General features: G+C 42.9%; 2 protein-coding genes across 5 annotated transcripts in view; one reads left to right on the top strand and one right to left on the bottom strand.

Annotated features, from left to right (window-relative positions):
- Positions 1-22,929, bottom strand: part of PALM2AKAP2 (PALM2 and AKAP2 fusion) — a 611,547-nt gene that overhangs the window by 82,837 nt on the left and 505,781 nt on the right. The gene's annotated exons all lie outside the window — the stretch shown is intronic.
- LOC101275752 (thioredoxin domain-containing protein 8) overlaps positions 1-22,929 on the top strand; it is a 709,525-nt gene that overhangs the window by 243,660 nt on the left and 442,936 nt on the right. The gene's annotated exons all lie outside the window — the stretch shown is intronic.

The following is a 22,929-nucleotide window of genomic DNA, read 5'->3' as shown; positions in this document are numbered from 1 at the left end:
ACCTAATATCTCAGCTTGAAGATTAAAATAAGCTACATACGGGAATTCCCTGGCAGTCCAGTGGTTAAGACTCCGTGCTTCCACTGCAGGGGGCACGGGTTCCAACCCTGGTCGGGGAACTAAGATCCCGCAAGTTGCGCGGCGCAGCCCAAAAGAAAAAGCTACCTGTTTTCACTCCCTGCTGTACAACAGAAAGGTATATTTGCTGCCTTTCAGATGAAATGTTGACCACGGCCAGGAGATTCTGAGGGACCTCATCAGATTCTACAAATGGGAAATAATGGTTCTTGGCAGACTGATACAGAATAATCATTGAAGGCAACAAAGTACTGATTTTAAAAGAAAACATCTTTATTCAGCCAAGGATGGACTGCCCGGGGCAATATTTCAAATTAACTACACAAATCTCCTAAAATTAGTTGTCATATGGGATTGCTCTCATGGTCGAAGTACAACTAAATGTATTTTGGCCTGAGGGTCAAGAGGCCACCACTGCCATTTCCCACACCACGAGAAATATTCTTGGAGCAAAACCCCATGCATGCATATCCACAGGCTGGCTTTTATCTAGGTTACAAAGGGTAGTTGTTTGAAAGAACAAATGTGTCCTCAGCCCGTATTTTTTTAAATTATTTGAGTCAACAGTAGTCTAAGAGTACAAAATGAGATATCTTTCTAATTAAAACAAACACTGTCTAAATCCCCAAAGAGAGTTTTTATTAAAAATTACCCTCACTGCAAGAGAATGAAAATCAAATAAACTGATATATAATAAGAACTAAAAATATCTGAAAAAAATTTTTTCATATACATTTGGGGATAAGAGCTCTTTTCCCAATGTGCTTTTAATGTCATTTCAGAATGACATGCTACAAAAATAAAACAAAGTTGAAAATTCATAAATGCTAAATAAACCACGATCTTTTTTAAAATCTAGGAATATGTAACTTTAGAAAAGTTCTCCATAGGAAAATACAGACTGATAGAAGAAATTCTCATGTATTTGGCAAGCAGTGACCAAGTACCTACTAAGTGCCAGGCCTAAGCTACTGGCTCATTTATCACTATGTCTAAGGATTCAAAAGAAGGTTCTTGAGTGGCCGACATAATGAAATGTACATGCTCCCCCCACCAGAAGTGCACCAACTGTCTAAATCAGGGTTTGATAAAACACAGCCCATGCAGGAACCAAATCTGGTTGCCACAGGTTCTTGTAAATATGGTTTTATTGGAACACACCCACGCCCACTTATTTACATACTGTCTAAGGCAGTTTTCAAGTTCCAAAGGCAGAGCAGAGTAATTCCAACACGCACCACACTGCCGGCAGAGCCTGAAATATTTACTGCCTGCTCTTTACAGAAATGTTTGCTGATGCCTGGTCTATATCAACACATATCCTGGTGTTTATTTAACAATTGCCCAGATAGCTTTGGACTTCCAGGTACAGAGTTATGAAAGAGGCAGCGGATCTCAGGAACAAGAGCCCTGACCTATGAGTCACAGAACAGGGATGGACGCCTGGCCTTGCCGTGTACCAGCCCCACAGCCTTGGCCGCTGACAGCTCCTCTCTGAACCTGGGTTTCCCACCTGTCAAAGGGAAGAACTAACACCTGCCTTACCCACCTCACAAGATGCAAAAGTGATTTTGCCACTGTAAAGCACAACCTCAAAAGCACAACCTCAAAGTGAATGGACAGTCACTGTAATCATGAAAGCTCACGCTGAATGTGGGTTTAGAATGTGCCACGTTAGGACTTTCTATGTGTCATCTCACCTAGTCCTCACAACTACCCTATTAGATGGGTACCATTATGATCCCCCTTTTACAGATAAAGGAACCAAGGCTCATAGAGGTTAAGGGATTTGCCCATTGTCACACAGCAAGTACGTGGTAAGCTGAGACTCAAACCCAAGAGTCAGACTCCAGAGCTTATGCTGTTAACTACCAAGAGCACTGATTCCCCAAACTCTGACTCACTGAGAGCTCTCCACCAAATCTATCCACTTCATTGAACAAAGGCCTACTAGTATCATTTCTGAGACAAGTGCTGTGCTTGGGCCTGGCACTGGAGGGGTACAATCTGTGTGACAGCCTCACTCATGTGCTAGATGTTAAAAATTGCCCATAGAATAAATATTAAAGCTTTATCTATATGGGTAGTGAAAAGAAGCCCCAAGCAAAGATACAGTAATCTTACCTCGATGGGTGCCGGGATCAATTTCAAATGAATAAACAACCCAGAACAATTGGCGTGCCTACACAACTCAGAGGCCGCTCTGGCAACTCTGTCTTCTCTACACTTCTAAACATGAAGTGTGCATAATTTTGCACCCTGCATTTTTACTTAACACAGCACATCTAACAAAAATATGAGAGAAAACTTAAAAACAGTAACAACATAAAATATATTCCATAGGTCTTTCTTTTAGATTCCTGGCTTTCAAAAATGGAGGTTCATTTGGCAACCTGTGAGATTTTATTACTGCCCTTTTCGCCCTTCTGAAAAGCAATTTGGAAATATGTTGTCATACCCAGGCTAATTTACCCAGCATTTTCATTTCCAGGATTTTTTTAGACAAAAATAATCAGGGATGCTTACAAAAACGTAAGTATAAGGCTGTTCACTGAAATATTATTTATAAAGGCAAACATCTGGAAGCCACCTAACTGCCCAACATAAACCATTATCTAAATACATTTCAATGGAATGTTTAATAGCTATTACCACCGTGTGTAGAAAACCGAGTAATCTACATGGAGGGACATTTCCTGTACTCTTCATAAACGTCAACATCAAGAAAAGGGCTGGGACTTCCCTGCTGGTGCAGCGGTTAAGCTGGGATAAAGTGAGACAGTGGCATGGATATATATACACTACCAAATGTAAAATAGATAGCAAGTGGGAAGCAGCCGCATAGCACAGGGAGATCAGCTAGGTGGTTTGTGACCACCTAGAGGGGTGGGACAGGGAGGGTGGGAGGGAGGTGCAAGAGGGAGGGGATATGGGGATATATGTATACGTATAGCTGATTCACTTTGTTATAAAGCAGAAACTAACACACCATTGTAAAGCAATTATACTCCAATAAAGATGTAAAAAAAATTAATTAATTAAAAAAAAAGAATCCTCCTGCCAATGCAGGGGACACAGGTTCAATCCCTGGTCTGGGAAGATCCCACATGCCGCAAAGCAACTAAGTCCGTGTGCCACAACAACTGAGCTCGCGAGCCACAACTACTGAGCCTGCGTGCCACAACTACTGAAGCCCACATGCCTAGAGCCCGTGCTCTGCAACGAGAAGCCACTGCAATAAGAAGCCCATGCACCGCAACGAAGAGTAGCCCCCACTCACCACAACTAGAGAAAGCCTGCGCACAGCAACGAAAACCAAAAGCAGCCAAAAAAAGAAAAGAAAAATTAAAAGAAAAAAAAGAAGAAAAGGGCTGAAGAATTTTTCCAGAAGAAAAGAGGCTAAGGAGACATGACATCTAAATGATCCTGAATTGGATCCTGGTTTGGGGGTTAAAAAAATATTGCTATAAACAGCATTTTGGAGAAAACTGGCAATATATGAAAATGCAGTTTATATTAGATATTAGTACTGTATCAATATCAAATTTCCTGAATTTTCAAACTTTATTATGACTATAAAATAACATAAAAGGGCATGATATCTGCAACTTATTTTTAAATGGTTCAGAAAAAAGCTGCATTAAAAATAATATCTAAATATATGTAATACACGTACATTATATATGTAAATTCACATATACATGAATATGAAGAGAGAGAGGGAAAGCAACTATGAGAAATGTTAGCAGTTGGTTAAAGCAACACAAAAATTCTTTGTACTATTCCTGCAACTCTTCTAAGTTGAAAATTATGTGAAAATGAAAAGCTTAAAAAATATCTGAAATTTCTTTACTGGGAAAATGCTTATGCTAAAATGAATAAAAACATTAGGATACAAAACAAATGTTTTTTGATATTTAATATTTTTTGAGTTTATAGGAAAAACTATATATTCAGCATGCTGTCTCAAGAATGGGGACAGTTTATGGGCTTCCCTGGTGGCAGTGGTTGAGAGTCCGCCTGCCGATGCAGGGGACACGGGTTTGTGCCCCGGTCCCGGAAGATCCCACATGCCGCGGAGCGGCTGGGCCCGTGAGCCATGGCCGCTGAGCCTGCGCGTCCGGAGCCTGTGCTCCGAAACGGGAGAAGCCACAACAGTGAGAGGCCCACACACCGCAAAAAAAAAGAAAAGAATGGGGACAGTTTAAAAAATATATATTAGAAAGAAGCCTAAATATTACCAGTGGCCTGTGGTTTCTGAGTGGTGCGATTCTATTTGAACTTTATTTTCTTTTTATTGTTTTTATACTTTGTGTATCTACAGTTTTTATAGTAGTATTTTCATAACCAGGAAAAATAAATATTATAGGTAAATTATACACTTATATGAATCACCCACACATCTGATTCAGTCTTCAAACACTTTTATGTAGTGCTAGCTCAATACTTCATGTCAGAGGAATTTGAAGATAAGGTGTCTAAGCCCTAAACAGATTAAATCCTGTTCACAGCAGCAATTTTACACTGGTAAATTTCACAACATATTTGAAATTACTTTCCACTCAAATCTCAGAAGAGCAGGGGCAGACTACAGGACTGGTGTATGAAAACACTGGCACTCCAAGCATCAGCTAGAATTTTCTCAAGATTGTCAAACTGACAGCAAAAATAACTGTCCCCGCATGAAAGAGCATATCCTTCTAATTCGTCTCTTATAATAACGTCTTTTACCTTAAAACCTTATTAGAATATGTGTGTATATAATTCTTTTCTAAACCATTGGAGTCAGTTGCAAATGTAAGGCTCATTATTCCTAATACTTCAATGTACATTTCCTAAAAATAAGGACCTTTTTTTACCTAGCCACAGTACCCCTCCAAATCACGCAATTAACGTTGACAGAATCCCACCATCTAAACTACAGACCCCATTCAAATTTCAACGGTTATCCCAATGATGTTCTTATCAAAAAATGGTTCAATCCAGGGTCCCATGTGGCATTTATTCTCATGTCTCTTTTGTCTCCTTCAATTTGGGGCACTTTCTTGGTCTTTCATAATCTCGATGCTTTAAAAAATTACAAACCAGTTATTTTGCTGAATGCTCTTCCATTTGGGGCTATCTGATATTTTCTCATGATTAGATCCAAGTTACAAGTTTTTGTAGGAATATCACAGAAGTGATGCTGTGTTTTTCTCTTGCTCATCTCATCAGATGGTGATCAATGTCAATTTGTCCAATTACTGATGGTGGTAGTTTTTAATTTCAGACTAGGGTGGTGTCTGCCAGGTTCCTCCACTGCAAATTTACTCTGTTCCCTCGGCAATTAATATGTATTTTGTGGAGAGATATGTGAAGCTATATAAACATCCTGACGGAACAAAAGAACAGTTAAAAGTTTATGCCAAGTAGCGATCAAGTCAGCCTTTAGGAAATAACTAACACATCTTCATAATATATTTGCTAGTTACATTTAAGAAATATAGTACACCCCAAATTTTTTTCAGAACCTGCACAGACAAAAGACTTTTGGGTAGAATCTTCCATATAGAAGTGATGACGTTGGATGTAAACCCGAGTCCCTGGAGAAACTGAAAACTTAATATCATTTGCCCTCTAGTTACATCCTTAGAGCTGGCATCTAAAATACATTCTTTTCTTTTTATAATTTTATTGAAGTATAGTTGATTTACAATGTTGTGTTAATTTCTGCTGTACCGCGAAGTAACTCAGTTATACAGCCAGTTATATCAGCCCAGGCAAATACATTCTTTTTCATATTCTTTTCCATTATGGTTTATCACAGGATATTGAACATAGTTCCCTGTGCTATACAGTAGGACTTTGTTGTTTATCCATCCTATACATACTAGTTTTCATCTGCTAACCCCAAACTCCCAATCCTTCCCTCCCCCACCTGCCTCCCCCTTGGCAACCACAAGTCTGTTCTCAACATCTGTGAGTCTGTTTCTGTTTCGTAGATATGTTCATTTGTGTCGTATTTTAGATTCCACACTAAGTGATATCACATGGTATTTGTCTTTCTGACTTAGTTTGCTTGGATTCCACATATAAGTGATATCATATGATATTTGTTTTTCTCTTTCTGACCTACTTCACTTAGTATGATAATCTCTAGGTCCATCCATGTAGCTGCAAATGGCATTATTTCATTCTTTTTTATGGCTGAGTAATATTCCATTGTATATCTCTACCACATCTTCTTTATTAAAATACATTCTTGACTCATCTGAACTTTCTTGTTTATTCTTTTAATAAAAGTCTTTTAACTGAGATAAAACAACAAGCTAGGCTAACCATGGCCCAAGTCTGTGGATCACAAAAACAGATCCTTGTAGAACATCCTATAAAAAGCATGTCAGCTGTGGCAATTCTCAGGTCATGTCTTGAGGCTTGCTTCAAATGTCCCAGTTGAGAAGTTTCCAGGAACTCCCATGGAAGAACAACCCTGAGTCTTTTTACTAAAGCATTTTTTCCCCCAAAGCTCTGTGTCAATCTGAAAACACAAGGCCAGCGATGACACATTCTTGCTTAGGACAGGGAATCTGTCCTTCAGATGGACTTGCAGATAGAAGCTTCAGGGTTTTACAAAAAGGCTCAGTCTGTGCTTGAAAATCTATGATGAGGTTATTCCAAGAGTAATGCAGAAATCAATTACAATTTTCCTTTCTTGTACCTGGCAAGCACAGTCGTAGAAACCTTTACTAAGGCAATAATTAACAGTTTGGGTTTGTTGCTGTGTGAATTCTTGGGCCTAAAAATAAACAGTGATGTATTTCTCCTCTTCCTCATTGTGAGAGCAAGGTACGGGGAAGAAAGTCATTTAATTAGAGAGTAGTCTAAAAGCTGGCTGCTCTCTGCAGTGGGTTATCTGGGCAGGCTGACTGCCTTTGTAGGGGCAGGCATCATATTGGATAGATTATGCCTCCTGGTGGTCCATATACTTCCAGAGCGTTTATGCTATATAAACACTGCTTCCCCAAACAAGACATGACTCCTGCACGTAAGGATGCCTGTGTCCTAACTACCAATCTCTCACAACCAATGTCTTCCCCATCCCTTCCTTCAAACCCTTAGTGCCATTCTCAGAACAGGGAGGACCCAGGACAAATCATTTCTCTCAGGTCCACCTTCAGTTTTTCTTCCTTTTCCACAACTGACACCACAGGCAAATTCTATCATCTACATGATTCTAGAAAGATCCAAGGTTAGCAGCAGGCAGTTTTTGGAGACCTCTGATCAATCAGGGACTGCCCCATTCTGCTTGGCCACCTGCCAGGCAAGCCGTGGAGCTGGTCCAGAGTGAGTCCCTCATCCCATCCATCCCAGCATGGCTGCAGGGTATTCTGAGAGGCTACTTTTACCCTCAATGATTCAAGCTCAGCATTCCTCCATCCTTCACACACAGGCAGAAAGCGCTATGTTGCAATGAGCCCCGCGTTAGCGCTGGCAACCTGGTCCATGGCTGGACATCCCATCCTGTTTCTCCTACATGCTACCCAGGCTGGTGGGTTCCTATTTACGAGAAGCAAGAATTCACTTGGTAAATTCTCAGAGCATAAGCTAAGTGCCAGATCTTCAAAGGCTGCCGTGGAATCCTGCCCTTACAGAGGAGAAAAAGACAAAAGGAGGAAGCCTGGGAAGGGAGCCAAGGAGGGGTCACAGGAAAGGTCAGGTCTTCCTTGTTATCCCCGCCACTGCCCTCAAAAGCCCTCACTGGCCTTGGACCACTGCAAGCTCCTCCAATTCCATTCGCTAGCGGCCACCCGGGAAATCTAACTCAATGATAAAACTTTGTAAAAAGTTTGAATGTTACTACCTTAGATCTGCTCTCTTCATAGGGCATCTAAATGCACGGGACCTGATTCTTTCATATTTCATTACTAACCATCACTGCCGCACTGGAGGTAGTGGAATTTATTCTTCCAACTTTCCCATTTCTTCTCTTTCCTGTTTTTACCTAGACTGCAAGACTACTAAGTTGCCTGGTCATAAAACTATGTAGACAAGTGAAATAGATGACATAACACCTGCAGTTTTAATGAAACAAGATAAATCTTGAAAATGTGTGCAGAGTGATGTTACCACCAGGCATCTGAAGTTGCTGAGTGAGTTAAGTTTTACATGAATGTCAGCTTCCTTTTTCTTAATCGTTCAAAAGACAACAAATAAAAAGGCTTAGCCTGTCACTTTGGGGAGTAGAAGGGTTGAAGCCTATGGAAAATGATGAAGATTTAGGATTTTCTCATTACTTTCTTCTATTTCTTTCTCCCCTCTCCCCCCACCTCTGCCCATGTCAGTGGTTTGTTTTATAGCGAAACATGGTTAAATTTCTTTTACCAACAAGCTTAAGTAGCACATTTCCCTGGATGTAATGTTATACGGGTTCAGAGAAAATCTGAGAAGAAAACATTCAAAAATCCAATAAAATGAAATAATAATATGAACTAATAATAACTCACCCCTCACTGTTTCCTTAATGCTCAATGTCTGCACTATCTATGAATATATAATGCCGAGAAAAACCATAAATAACCAAATTTTTTACTTAGAATGACCTTATAAATCTTGTATATTTATAAACTAGTCATATGAAGCCCAAGACAAAACATTTAGGTAATTACACAGTGACGTCCAGAACACAGGAATCCCCAAAATCATCCTCAGGCTCTTATAACTCAATGCTATTACTTCAGTCTAGGTGAATTTTATAGAGTTTTAGCCAAAATTTATCTGAAGAGAAACTATAACAGTGCTAAAATCCTGAAAGGATATCCATTTTCTATGCATTAGTGAGGCAGGGCAGTTACTGTGCAGAAAAGTTTCTAACCTAAAAATAACTGATCTTCGGGGGCTTCCCTGGTGGCGCAGTGGTTGAGAATCTGCCTGCCAATGTAGGGGACACGGGTTCGAGCCCTGGTCTGGGAAGATCCCACATGCCGCGGAGCGGCTAGGCCCGTGAGCCACAACCACTGAGCCTGCGCGTCTGGAGCTTGTGCTCTGCAACAAGAAAGGTCGCGACAGTGAGAGGCCCGCGCACCGCGATGAAGAGAGGCCCCCACTTGCCACAGCTAGAGAAAGCCCTCGCACAGAAACGAAGACCCAACACAGCCAAAAATAAATAAAATAAAAATTTTAAAAATAAATAAATAAAAGAAAAATGACTGATTTTCAATGAAAGAAAACCGGAAGGAGGGGTTACAGAGGACCTGTCCCCAAGAGCAATGGAAGAAAGTTAACTGAGCCATGAACCGTCAAAGACGTCAAAAGAATGATCACGTCCTGAAGGGCCATGGGGGGAGGGCGGGCACTCAAGTAAGAAGCTTTCCAAAGTCAGAGATCACCTGTAAAATTTAAGAACACGCAGAGCCATTTTGGTCTTCCCCGTTTCCTTGAAAAAAGAAAACAGACATTTGGGACCTCACTATAACATCCATAAAAATTCTATTGTATCCCCTATTATGACGTGAACAGTTACTATTTACTGAGCATCTATCAGACTCTTTATATTTTAGGTTAAACTATACAACATTCCCAATACCTGACCATCTTAATCTATAAACACGGCGATTTCAGATGGATTCTCCCTTATTCATTATCTCTAATTTCTAATTCTAACTTTGCAAGATGGGAATTATTATTCCCATTTGCAGATGAAGAAATATAAGTAAGAAGCGTCACATGCCCCGAGGTCATGCAAGTACCAGGAAGCACCAAGTTCTCACCCCAAGTCTCACAGACCCCAAAGCCAAGGGTCAGGAGCCTTTCTTTCAAGAGTACAGCTCAGGGCTTCCCTGGTGGCGCAGTGATTGAGAGTCCGCCTGCCGATGCAGGGGACACGGGTTCGTGCCCCGGTCCGGGAAGATCCCACATGCCGCGGAGCGGCTGGGCCCGTGAGCCATGGCTGCTGAGCCTGCGCGTCCGGAGCCTGTGCTCCGCAACGGGAGAGGCCACAGCAGTGAGAGGCCCGCGTATCGCAAAAAAAAAAAACAAAACAAAACCAGTACAGCTCAGAGTCATCTGGGGTAGTTCAGGCAGCTAAAGGTGTATTTAGTGGATTACAGAGCTTTAATAATCGCAGGTAGTCTATGAAGTTTTTGAAATATATTTTACACCACTTGCCAGCTTATGTATCACCTTGACCAAATTTCTTAATGGCACTTGTCTTAGTCTTCTGATATGTAAAAATGAGAGGACTGAACTAGAGGATTGATGAGCTCCTTTTTCATTTCTTTGAATTTGAATAATAATCACAAATATAATACATTTTTAGTTTTTTAAAAAATGATTTTTAAAAAAATTATCATCACTCTTTGGAAGCTAACCAACCAATACAGGCAAGTTTAAAGTAGACGGAGAAAGTCTTTCTAGACTTTCCTTTCTCCTCTAACTTTGGTGGTCTGTATCCATCTGTATTTACCAGATCTAAGGGTGGGACTCTAAGCCATTCCCTTAGCCTCTCTGAGACTCAGTTTCTTGGTGTGCAATATGGGATAGGGTGATGTCAGCTCAGCCTCCTTTCAGGAGAAGATGAATGTATTAGCGTCGATGAAAGGGTTTCCACAATGGGTTGTGTTGCAAGGTTTGAGTAAGGCTTTGCTGGGAGTCATGATCACATGCTTCCTTCCCTGGAATTTGCCAGGATACCCACCAGGGGGGAATGCCTGCCAACCCTCTTCCTCCCCAGCGTCTCCCCATTCATGACCAAGCAGCGCCCCTCAGTGAGTCAGGACAATAAAGGTTGGGCATCCCTGAGCTAATCAGATAACATTAGAAAAATGGAAATAACCACCAGATATGATTCAACCAGAATAAAAATACTTCTACAACCATCTCTGAATCATGTTCCCATCACTCCTGATAAATCAGACCCGGCGGAAACCAGTGAGTGTGAGGGGCCTCTGGGAGTCACTTAACTGCAGTTCTAGCTCTGCCTCACTTGTCTCCCCAAAGACACAGGTTCTGGAAAACCGATGGACTATCTGGAAGCTGTCACTTCCTCAGTGCCTCCCAGTCATCCTATGGTTTTTGAGTTAAGTCAGTAAGAAAACTCACACGTGTCATTTAATTTTGGAGCCGACAGAGACCCACCCACAGGATCATCTGGTAACTTACAACCCAAGAACATACTTGATGCAAACAGCTGAAGATTCTGTGCCAGGAATACTGAAGGGTTGAAATCGACCATGTTAATGAGCAAGAAAGATAAGCAGTGGAGAGCGCCATACAGAGTGAAGTAAGTCAGAAAGACAAATGCAAATATTGTATAATAACGCATATATGTGGAATCTAGAAAAATGGTACAGATGGTCTTACTTGCAAAGCAGAAATGAAGACCCAGATGTAGAGAACAAATATATGGATACCAAGGGGGAGAGGGGTAAGGTGGGAGGAATGGACAACTGATGGGAACACACTGGGAATATAGAACAGGGAGCTCTACCTAATGCAGTGTGGTAACCTAAACGGGAAGGAAGTCCAAAAGGGAAGAGATATCTGTATGTGTGTGGCTGATTCATTTTGTTGTGCAGTGGAGGCTAACACAACATTGTAAAGCAACCATACTCCAATAAAAATTAATAAATGAATAAATTTAAAAAAAAAAGAAAGATAGGCAGTGGACTTAACATACTAAAAATGCACCTGTCTCACAATCAAGGGATATTTTTCTTCTGTTCCTGGGACAAACAAATGTTTTAAAGTCAACTAAGAGGCAAACACAAATAATAATTAATATCCGGAGTTTTCAAAACACTTTTACATGGCAACTTACTTGATCCTGAATGGTCGAGGAAGGGAAATTTACATTTATTAAAAATACATTATTGAGGGCTTCCCTGGTGATGCAGTGGTTAAGAATCCACCTGCAATGCAGGGGACATGGGTTCGAGCCCTGGTCCGGGAAGATCCCACATGCCGTGGAGCAACTAAGCCCATGCGCCACAACTACTAAGCCTGCGTTCTAGAGCCCGCAAGCCACAGCTACTGAACCTACGTGCCACAACTACTGAAGCCCACGCGCCTGTGCTCCGCAACAAGAGAAGCCACCACAATGAGAAGCCCGCACACCGCACCGAAGAGTAGCCCCCACTGGCTGCAACTAGAAAAAGCCCGTGTGCAGCAACGAAGACCCAATGCAGCCAAAAATAAATAAATTAATTAATTATTTATAAAAATATATACATTATTGAAAATACACCAGCCACTCTGGATTGGTTACTGCACGGCAACAACTAATCATAGGTATCATTAGCCCATTTTGCAGTTTACAAAACCAAGGCTTTGGGAGGTAGAATAACTTGATCAAGTCGTTCTGAACTCCCCAATTCTACAGGATTCTTTCCCTACAACCTAGCCCTTTGATTTGATGAGTCTGTGGATTACTTGATGGCTTTCGAAAATATAACATTTTGCAAATTAGGTAGAGCTGACCCTGAAAACTGTCAACTTCCTTCCTACATTATGCTCTTGCTTCCATACTGTAAGATCCCTCGTTGGTGGGCAGTTCTACACTCTGCCAACCAAGGGCTAATTATTTCTGGTACCCAGAAGTGAGAAAACCAAGAGAGGAGTTACTCTCCGTCACTGGAGAGCTCCCCAGACCCACCACTGGAGCAGATGGAGTGGGGGGTTCTCATATCGTTTCACTATTAGTGTCAAGTGAGACCAAACCCACAACACCCCTCAGTAACTTAACTGCACCACCACCTAAAACCCTTATTTTCACGCTACTCAGCTGCCCTCTTTAAAGGGGACTGGACAGAAGTCTGATCAGGAAAACAGGAAAAGAACAAAAAGAGTCAAGTGGAGTCTGCTGGAGACTTTGTCCTATTTAACCAACCCGTCATGAAAGTTTATTTGAGTAAAATGTACAACCCCAAACGATTACACACATTCCATGAAATACCATCTGCCCCAAGTTCTGCTGATACTCAAAACTGTGGTATTATAGAAAAAAAAAAAAGTTTGGAACATAAACAAATATGAATCTAAACCCAATCTGGGAAACTCTCACTTGCTAAATCCTCCCTTGCTAAAAGCCGCAGAAGTATTTCAACCACCGCTACCTTATCATTCTCCAGAGATTTTGGCAAAAAGAAAAGTCTCCAAATTTAAATAGAGAAAAGAATCTCCAAGTTTGGTTTTCACTTTTGATGACAAATAGACAAATATATTTAAAGGCACCACAACATTCCTTTACCCACCCCAGCAGACTGAGTAATCGTCACCATAAATACTTGATCAGAAAAGCTGATTGAAAGATACCACCAGAATAACAGGGAAGGTGTAAAAAGAACTCCAAGAGGAGTGGAAGAAGCCTGGGCACCTTGAGTTAATCTAAGCAAAGCTCCCTAGTCTACAAACTAAAGGACAAACCATTCAGCTTTAACCAGCATTTGGGGGAAAACCTTCGTTAATGCTAGTAAAAAATACAAAGCGGTATGGCAAAGAAAGTTGAGAACTTGATATTTTTTCTCTCTCACAATATTAGCTTACAGCTTAGCAACAGCTAGGGTGGAGGAGGAGGTTCCTGTGTTTGCACCCGCTCCTCTCAAATGCCTTTATTATTTTTATTTTATTTTTTTAGAGAGAGAAATCTACTGTTGGGGCAAGGGAGACTCAGACTTTTTTCTCCTGGGTAATAATGGATTCAATTGCCTTGAAGTCGGTGGACTCCTGGGTTGGAAATACCAAGCAGACAAACAGGAATAGAATAAAGTAATGCACCAGCCAGATGATGTGCCTTAGACCTACATTCTAGAATGCCTTAGGGCACCCTTGAAGAGAAAAATATTTCATTCAGCAAAACTATCAATTTAATTTTTTAAAGTTTTCTTAAGCATTACTAGAAAAAATGAGAGTATTTCCATCTTTGAGATTAAAATAATCTAAATATGAAATTTTTAACTGAGAGAACAGCCACCTAGGCAATGTTATCAGACCTACGTTACCAAGAGATGGAACCCGGCCTCCCCCTCTCCCTAAGGGGCCCAGAGTTAGGGAAAGCTAACTCCCTCGCCAGTTAGATAAAGGTTATCTACTAACGGTCATTCCCTTCCTCATTTTATATCCTCCCATGGATAAGAAAGCCAGGCCATATTCACTTTTATTATCAATTATCTGATAAAAACAGCTTATTCTTACTGAATAATCTGAGAATCTCCAAAATCGATTACCACGCAAACGACCATAATCTTAAAGGGAGATGAAGAGGAAAGAAAGAATAGGAACCACAAATATTTGCGAAATTGTGGCAAATGCAGATACTAATGTTTACAGTCAGATTAAGAGAACAAGAACAATATATTAAAAAGAACTGACTGGCATTTAGTGGCTAATAGGTTGCTTCCTCTATATGTTAGTCTTAAATGCTAACCACATGCCAGGCTCTCTGTTAAACTCTTTATCAATGTTTTCTCATTTAAACCTCCCAACAACTCTATGGGGAAAGTACTATTATCCCCATTCTACAGACTGAAAGAAACTGAAGCTTAGAAAAGATTCAATAATTCCCCCAAAGTGACATGGATACTAAAGACAAAGCCAGGATTGGGGCTTGGGCTACCTACCTCTGGAATCCACACTATAGAGTGTACTCTCTCTAAGCCATGCATTTTGCAAATCCACATCCTCTTGTGACGTGTCCTGACAGATGTCTCATAATATACGATGATATACTGTGATTTAGTTTTTCCTGTATGAGTACTTTGGCACTTGCTAGAGAAGTGAACTCCTTGAAAGTAGGGACTGGGGAATTCTTCTGATCTCCGGAGGACTTCACAGATGGCTCATGCCTCTCAACAACAAGGGTGGGACAAATGGTGGAAGCAGCCCAAGTGTCCATCGATGGAGGACGGATAAACAAAATATGGTGTAGACATACTCTGGAATATAATTCACCAACATTAAAAAGGATGGAAATTCTAACAGCTGCTAAAACATGGGGGAACCTTGAGGACATTACGCCAGTCACAAAAGGAGAGATACTATGTAATTCCACTTAGATGAGTTACCTCGAGTAGCCAAACTAAGAGAGACCAGAAGTAGACGGTGGTTACCAGGGGCTAGAAGGGGAGAGGGGAAGGGGGAGTTGGTATTTAATGGGTAAAGGGTTTCAATTTTACAAGATGAAAAGTTCTGTGGACCGATGGATGGTGATGGTATCACAACAATGCGAATGTACTTAATGTGACTGAAAATGGTCCAGATGGTCAATTTTATGTTATGTGTATTTTACCACAATTAAAATGACAAACAAGCAAGCAAGGGGAAGAACTAGCAGTGCCATCACAGAAATGCCCCAGCATGCTTCTCAGGGCCGGCAGGCAGAAGGGACCCTGCTGTCATGGGTGTCGGGGAGCTGGCCCTCCGCCTGGAAGTCACGCTGCTGGGGTGACACCAAAGCCCACAGAGGGGAAGAGCCATCCAAGGCTGCCCCCACTGTGTTTCCACAGCCTCGCAACCCCCAGGTCACTCTCATGCCCTTTCTGACAGCCGGGGAAGCATGAGAAGACAGCAAACTCTAAGAAAGTGTGTCTTTGAGACCTCGACAGGCACCTCTTCCTGTTTCAGAGCTTGGGCCCCTGCAGGGCCCAGATATGCAGTGCCCTGGATGCTGGAAGACAAGTCCAGGCATCCATCATTTCCCTTATCATGGAGCTACAGTGGGGGGAAAAAAAAAGCGAGGAGAGGTAGTTTCCACCTTGGAAATATGACAAACCAGAATTAATTTGCAAAGGAAACAATATTGAGAAATGTGACAACTCGGGATTCCTTTGATGACAGAGGTGTGGTAATTATGGAGCTGCCCTCATCCCAGGGCCAGAGAGCAGCCTAGACAGTAGGAAAACACAGCTCAACACATGTTCTCCTCTTCGAATCAGTCCCGTGGGCTCCAAAGAGGGTACCATGAACCACACAGGCCCATCTTGCTGAGTGTTCTTCAAGGGAATGGACCAGCTGGACCTCAAACACTTTCTGAGGCCACTTTACCATTGGGTGTTCGGGGCCCACTGTCTTCAAGACCAAGGCTGGGCTCAGAGGTCAGACAAGACCAGCGCTTCCCTTGAAGGAAGTGAACACACCCACCACTGGAGGATTCAAATCTACTGCTCTCCTTTAGCTTTCAAAAGATAGTTTTTCATGAACTTTTTTTTTTTTGATGGTGATGTTTATTTTCTATTTCTGTCATTTGGATTTATCTTTTGACTGTTTTTAGTAAAAGTCAAATTTGGTACCAATGAAATAAAATTTCTGTGCGGATGACTATGCTTTATCGTGGTAAAATATACAAACATAAAATTCAGCATTTTAACCATCTTCAAGTGTACAGCTCAGGGGCATTAACTATATTCACATTGTTGTGCTACCATCACCACCACCCATCCAGAGAACTCTTTTCATTTTGCAAAACTGAAACTGTACCCATTTAACACTAACTCCCCATTCCTCCCTCCCCCCAGCCCCTGGCAACCACCACTCTAGTCCATGAATATTTCTGAGATCTTAATGAATGCCTTCTCCTTTTACGTGCTCTCCTCCTTCCTCCCCCTTAGGCAGGCAGGCAGCCAGCAGGATGCTTGCTTTGGAGATCTGGTGTCAAGGAGTCAAGGTTCTTCCTAGCTTTTGTAAAAATCTAAGCTATAGACAAGATTATGCAAGGATTCTAGAAAGCACCCTTCCATCCTCTACCTCTGGGTGTTTTGCTCTGTTCCCTGGAAGCTCCCAGTAGAGCTGGCAAGACTTCAGAGAGGAAAGACTCCAGGCTCCAGGTTCCCAGATTTGCCAAGGATTCCCAGGCTCCATCCCATGTCTGTGTGGAACAGCCGAGAGCCTCAAACTTGCCCATGTGGACAGAAACAGTCAAAGCAATATAGACAGTGACTGGAAATCACAACTAAAACCGGTGTCGGGAGGTGTCTAGATGGCCCTTTTCCTAAAACCTTAGACCTTGGATGCAATCATAAGGTGGGCGTCTTCCCAAGATAACTGAGGTTAAATTTTCTATTAGCCGGACAGACTGAAGCCTTGGAGACAAAATAGTTAATTTACATAAGTTATAAAATGCTATGTTTTTTGCAAGCCTTTGCTTGTGGACTGAGATCCATACCCTCAACTGCAGTAGGAGACGGCAAGTTTAGTTTGTCTTAAGTACAAAGAAGGCAGAATAAGTTTGGTGAAGATTAAGAGACTGTGTATAAAAGCCAGACTACAAGGATTCAAATTCTGACTGTGCTACTAGATACACGCCCTTGTCTTAAACCGCTGTGCTCAGTTTCTTCATCTGTAACAAAAATTTCTAATACTGGTATCTTCCCAACAGGAGGACGTTACGAGGGTTAAAGATGGCAATATAGGGTTTCCCTGGTGGCGCAGTGGTTGAGAGCCCGCCTGCCGATGCAGGGGACACGGGTTCGTGCCCCGGTCCGGGAAGATCCCACATGCCGTGGAGCGGCTGGGCCCCGTGAGCCATGGCCACTGAGCCTGCGCGTCCGGAGCCTGTGCTCCGCAACGGGAGAGGCCACAACAGTGAGAGGCCCGCGTACCGCAAAAAAAAAAAAAAAAGAAAGAAAGAAAGATGGCGATTCATATGTGGCACTTGGAAGAGGGTCTGATTTTCAATGAATATCATTATCAGAAGCATCTTAAATCCCCTTTAATCTCCCAGTATCTGCAGTTATGGAAGATTCAACTCACTGAAGAAATATGAAAATCTGAGCTTTTTCAAAGTTACGCTCTTTTGAAAGAAGCTTCATCCCAATTTGTGTATGAAAATGGGCCCATGTTAAAGGTTCAAGGTTTTATTCAATTGTACACATATTGAATTATGTTTTCCTCTGTTCATGTAAACTCTGCCCTTGGTTTGGACCCATTCTTCATAAAGCCCCAGTAATTGTTACTCTGTATGTGTCCAAGGATTTGCAGTAGTCAATTGTGTAATGATTCTTACTAGCATTCTTCCAGGACAATTTTGAAAGGCATAATTTGTGGCCAAAAGAATTTAGTGGATCTTTCAAAAGATGGCATACATTATCAAGCCCAAGAGGACCCTCGAGGCGTTCATGAGATGTGACAACACACTTAGAGGGTGTGGGCTGAAGACAGGAGGGGTACCTCGGGGGACAAAGTCCTCTAAGGTTTTCTTCCTCTCATTTATTTATTTATTTTGGCCGCAATGCACTGCATGTGGGATCTTAGTTCCCCCACCAGGGATTGAACCTGCGCCCCCTGCAGTGGAAGTGCAGAGTTTTAACCACTGGACCACCAGGAAAGTCCTCTTCCTCTCATTTATACACCTTTAGGACTCATATTAAAGACAAAATTGTTTCTAATACTGATTTCCCAATTATTTTCTCAAAACAATTACTAGGAATCAGTTACCAGATGTCAAATCTCCCCCTTTTTGTGACATAACCAATAATCCTCCATAGCCATTGATCTCCTGTTCTCTGATTTCCACTGTTCCCCAGAACTCCGCATTTCCCAATTTAAAGCCCTCTGGAGCAGATCAGCTGGTCTGCTGGAAAAACACAGGCTTCCCAGTGCTGGGAAGATTCATTCCACTCTGGCCAGAAGCCCAGCACTCCAGCTTCATCTGCCCCGGCCTCTGGCTCCAAATGCTGGAGCTGGACGTTCTGTGTAGCCTGCCGTCACTCCCCAAGGCGTCCCCTTTCATTTGCAAAGGATCATGAGAGTTATGAAAAGAAGGTACACAGAAGTTGCGAAGAGATTTTCTTCTCCTTGGGATGCCTCGGTGATAAATCTAAAACTTGTTGAGAACAATCTACTTCAATGACAATGTTCATTTAAAAGTATAGGAAAATGATCGTTATAATATCGACAGTGAAAGAAAGCTGGAAAACACACTAGAACCAAGAAAGAATTCTGTTTTCCAACTCTAGAGCTCGAGAAAAAGCAAGTTTTAATCAGAGTAGAACAAGAAAGTAGGTAGAGGTGTTTGTAGCCATTCTGACGGAGATAAATGCCAAGGGTTCTTTATCGGATAGAATTTCAGTTCAAAACTTTTCCCTCCCTTAATATACACCAACATTGTTTCCTGGTTTCACTTCCCAGTGGGAAGTGGGCATCCTGGTTTCACTTCCCAGTCGTGGGCATCCTGGTTTCACTTCCCAGTCGTGATTCAGGTTGATTTTCAGCTCACAAACGGAAGACAGAGAGAAAAGGAGGGAGGGAGGCAGAGGGGATGGAGGGGAGAGAGTTCCAGATGTTCTGGGCCAGAATCTAGAGAGGAAGAGAAGGGGCAGGGAGAGAGGAGAGGAGAGGTGTTTGTCAGTGGAGGTGCTGGAATTAGAGGAGCTGAGTGAGAAAAGGGGGAGATGAGTAGATCCCAGAGGCAGGCAGGGAGGCAAGGTGGTAGGAAAGAGGCTTTGCTTCCCTTCACCAGTCTTGGGTTTATTCCCTTTCCTCCCCCAGCCTCCAGGTATCACGGCTGACCCAACACAGCTTGCTTGGAGGCTGAGAAATAGAACAGAGGCCTGGGTAAGTTTGGGGGGTAAAACAAACAAAAGGTAGTGTTGCCAGGCAGGACTGGACGGGGCAGAGCGACCCCCACGCTCAGAAACATTTCTGCAACATCCTGGGTACCAGAGCCAGACACTCTCATAACCCTAACAGAAATCTATCATGCTGCAATTTCAGCTCTTTTACTCTTTCCAAGTCCCAGTAAAGAGAATCACATTTGCATAGCAAAATGCAATCAGTATCATCTAAGTTACACTTGCTAGAGAGCTGCAGGCATCGGAAGCCATGGAAACATATCTACAGGATGTGAATTCCAGATATGGACGACTAGATCTGGGTTTCTCAGCATCAGCACTGTGGACATTCGGGGCAAGATAGTTCGTTGTTGCGAGGGGAGGGGGGCATCCCGTGCATTTTAAGATGCTTAGCTGCATCCTGCTAGATTCTATTCATAGTTGCACCCATCCCCGCTCCCAGATAGACCAATCCCTCAAGTCAGTCTGCTGATCGCAGTCCTGAGGTTTGGCTAGTTTTCTCGGTGGTATCTGCCAGACCTTCGCCCTCCAGGTCCGGGGTAGTGGAGCTTCTCACACCATACTGTGCACACAAGTCCCTAGGGATTCTGTTACAAATGCAGATTCCAACTCCGCAGGTCTGGAATGGGGCTCAGGATTCTCTAGTTTCAACAAAGCCCCTGGGTAATGGTGATGCTAATGCCGCCGGTCCTCAGACCACACTCTGAGCACCAGGGCCCTTTAGCGCTGGTTTAGTAACAAGAGGGAGAACTGCGTAAGAAAACTGGCTGGCGTCTGCACAGCTCGGCTGGTTACCTGATAACCTCCCAGGGCCTCAGCATCCTCATTTGAAAAATGGTGGTGATTGCTAGCATTAGGTAAGACACTGAAGATAAAGCAACCAGTTTGGTGTCTGGCGCTCAGAAAATGTTAATTCCCTCCCCTTTTCCTCTTAGCTCCTCCCAGCACCAAGCCGAGAAACCTCAAGGTCAAGCCATCCCTGGGGATTACAGGGAATTCCCTAGAAGAAAAAAACTCAATTCCATTCTGAGTGGTGGTTGGAGAAGGAGGGATTTCTTCCCTTTCCTTTCTTCTAGTTTATACTCTCTCTGTTGCTTACACCATAACATCTGTCGTCCTCTGGAGGCTGTGAATGGTTTTGGTAATGAAGCATACGATGAAAAGAATATTTTTCAACAATGTACACATTGTGATTTCATGCGAAAGCAATGCCTCCCACTCTCTGGGTCCACCTCCATGCTGCATTTAACACTGATTTAAACTTTCCTCAAAAGGAAAAATGATCTCAAACAGGAATAATCGCAAGTGCTGTGGGTTGGATCTCAATTTCCGAAACAGTTTCTTCATATTCCTCCCCAAATGAATGAATTCTACTCATCTGGAATTGTGTACGGGGAGAATCCTTGCTATCCTTTGCGAGGATAAAATGTTCTAATGCAAAAATACTAATTTGCCAGGCTAAATACAGCCTTGGGATCACACAGCACATGACACATAGACCTTGATTTTAACATACATACAGAGAGAGCGTTTGAATTCAGGGTTGTGTAGTACTTGATTTTTCTAGAGTATTAAGTACGATGTATTCCTTTGGGAAAGTCACTCTCTCACCATCCCCACCCCCCCACGAAAAGTGCTCAACAATGGTGTCTTTCTCCATTTGTAGGCTGTATCAGAAAAAACGTATGGGAGGCATTGCTCCAAACAAAGTAAGTTTCTGCATGATTCCACTGTGCAAATGTCGTCATGAGAACAGAAGCCGAGACAGTCAGCTGCGCTGGGAGAGGGGCAGCAAGCCGGCAGTTAATCGCCTACTGGAAAGTGTGGTTTGGCCTTCCTCCACCTACACCCAGGTGCGGGGCTCAGGCGGCCCTGGCAGAGCTCTGCATTTGAGGCTGGTCAGGCTGGGTGGGAAGAAAGGCATCTGAGGGTCGGGGCTTGCCCCAGAGTCTGCAGGGCTGGTCTCTGCTGCAGGAAGCGCTAGCTCAGTCCAAGGCCCCCAGGATCATCACAAACACCCTGGGGAAAGCCATGGCGATGGACAGGATGGCCACCTAAGGAAACGCTCTCTCTTCACAGAACTTGGAGTGGTGTGGGTACCAGTTCCACGCACACACTGTTCCTTCTAACCGACAAAACACAATAACCCTGGAAGGTCTGGCAAAGTTCTCCTCTAAACCTCACCAACCCAGGGCGCTCTAAGGCCTGTGGGGTAACGTCCAGTCCAGCACCCTTTGACAACCCAGGAAAAACTGCTCTAGCATCACTGTTTATCCTTGCTCTGCACAGTAATAATCCTTTTCAAGGCTTCCTCGCTGAAGCATACGCAGAGCAAGAAAAAACATCCTTATGCAGTTCAAAGAGAGGTTAATAGTTCTGGACCACCATTGATATACACTGACTCGACTGCTCGCCAATCATACGTAGCAGATAAGGACTCTGGGTGCTCCACAGGGCAGAACGTGCAAGTAGAATTCACAGACCTGTTGACAGAGCACCAGGATTGCCACCATCACCCGGTCTTGGCATCACCAGCAAAACCAGTTTAAAAGGCAGTATCCAGGCTCCTCCCACATGGGTGATGCTGACAGTCTGTACCATATGGACACTCTATGGACACTGGGGTGATGCAACACATGTCCAGATATGCTGCTCAAGTGAACAGGCAAATTCCCAGGAAACTGGGTCTTCATGCAGGGCTGAGGCCCTTAAACAGGGTACATACGCTGGAGAGTCACTGGCCCTGAGCTGGACAGTTTCCCCTGCGGAGACGTTCTGAGGGGGACTTCCCTCCAGCAGACAGTGATTAAAAATAAAACTTCACAGGGGCATCACAAACCGGGTTAGGTGCTACAGTGTTCTGCTTTTTCAGTCATGCTGTTTGTGAATCCCCAACTGCTTTTCCTAACCGACTCACTTCCTTAAACGCACAGGCTCATCCTAACACAGGCGTGGCACCATGAAATTGGTGGCGAGGTTTGGACCAAGGGTGGAGGTTACCTTTTATATGTGTTTGTTAAGAAGAATGATGTGTAGCACTTAAGAATTAACTCGAAATAACGTTTCTGGTGTGCCCACCTCATCTGGCTGCTACATCATCATCCAAGCAGCCAACTCTACTGCAAATCCGTGAGAAGTTCAATGATGAGACACAAAGGACTGAATTCACTACGCTTCTCAGGCTCTTCTGAAAACCTTTTTTATTTTAAACCTCGTGGCAAATCTTTACTTAATACATTCATCTATGTTCCTGCCTTATGACAGAGTAAACTCATGAAAGCTGGCAAAGAAGCTTGCAGTAGTTCGTGAAGGG

The sequence above is a fragment of the Orcinus orca genome, chromosome 6, assembly GCF_937001465.1.
Source record: "Orcinus orca chromosome 6, mOrcOrc1.1, whole genome shotgun sequence".
Classification (NCBI taxonomy): Eukaryota; Metazoa; Chordata; class Mammalia; order Artiodactyla; family Delphinidae; genus Orcinus; species Orcinus orca.
Note: the sequence above shows the minus strand (reverse complement) of the source record. Positions and strands in the feature narration are given on the sequence as shown.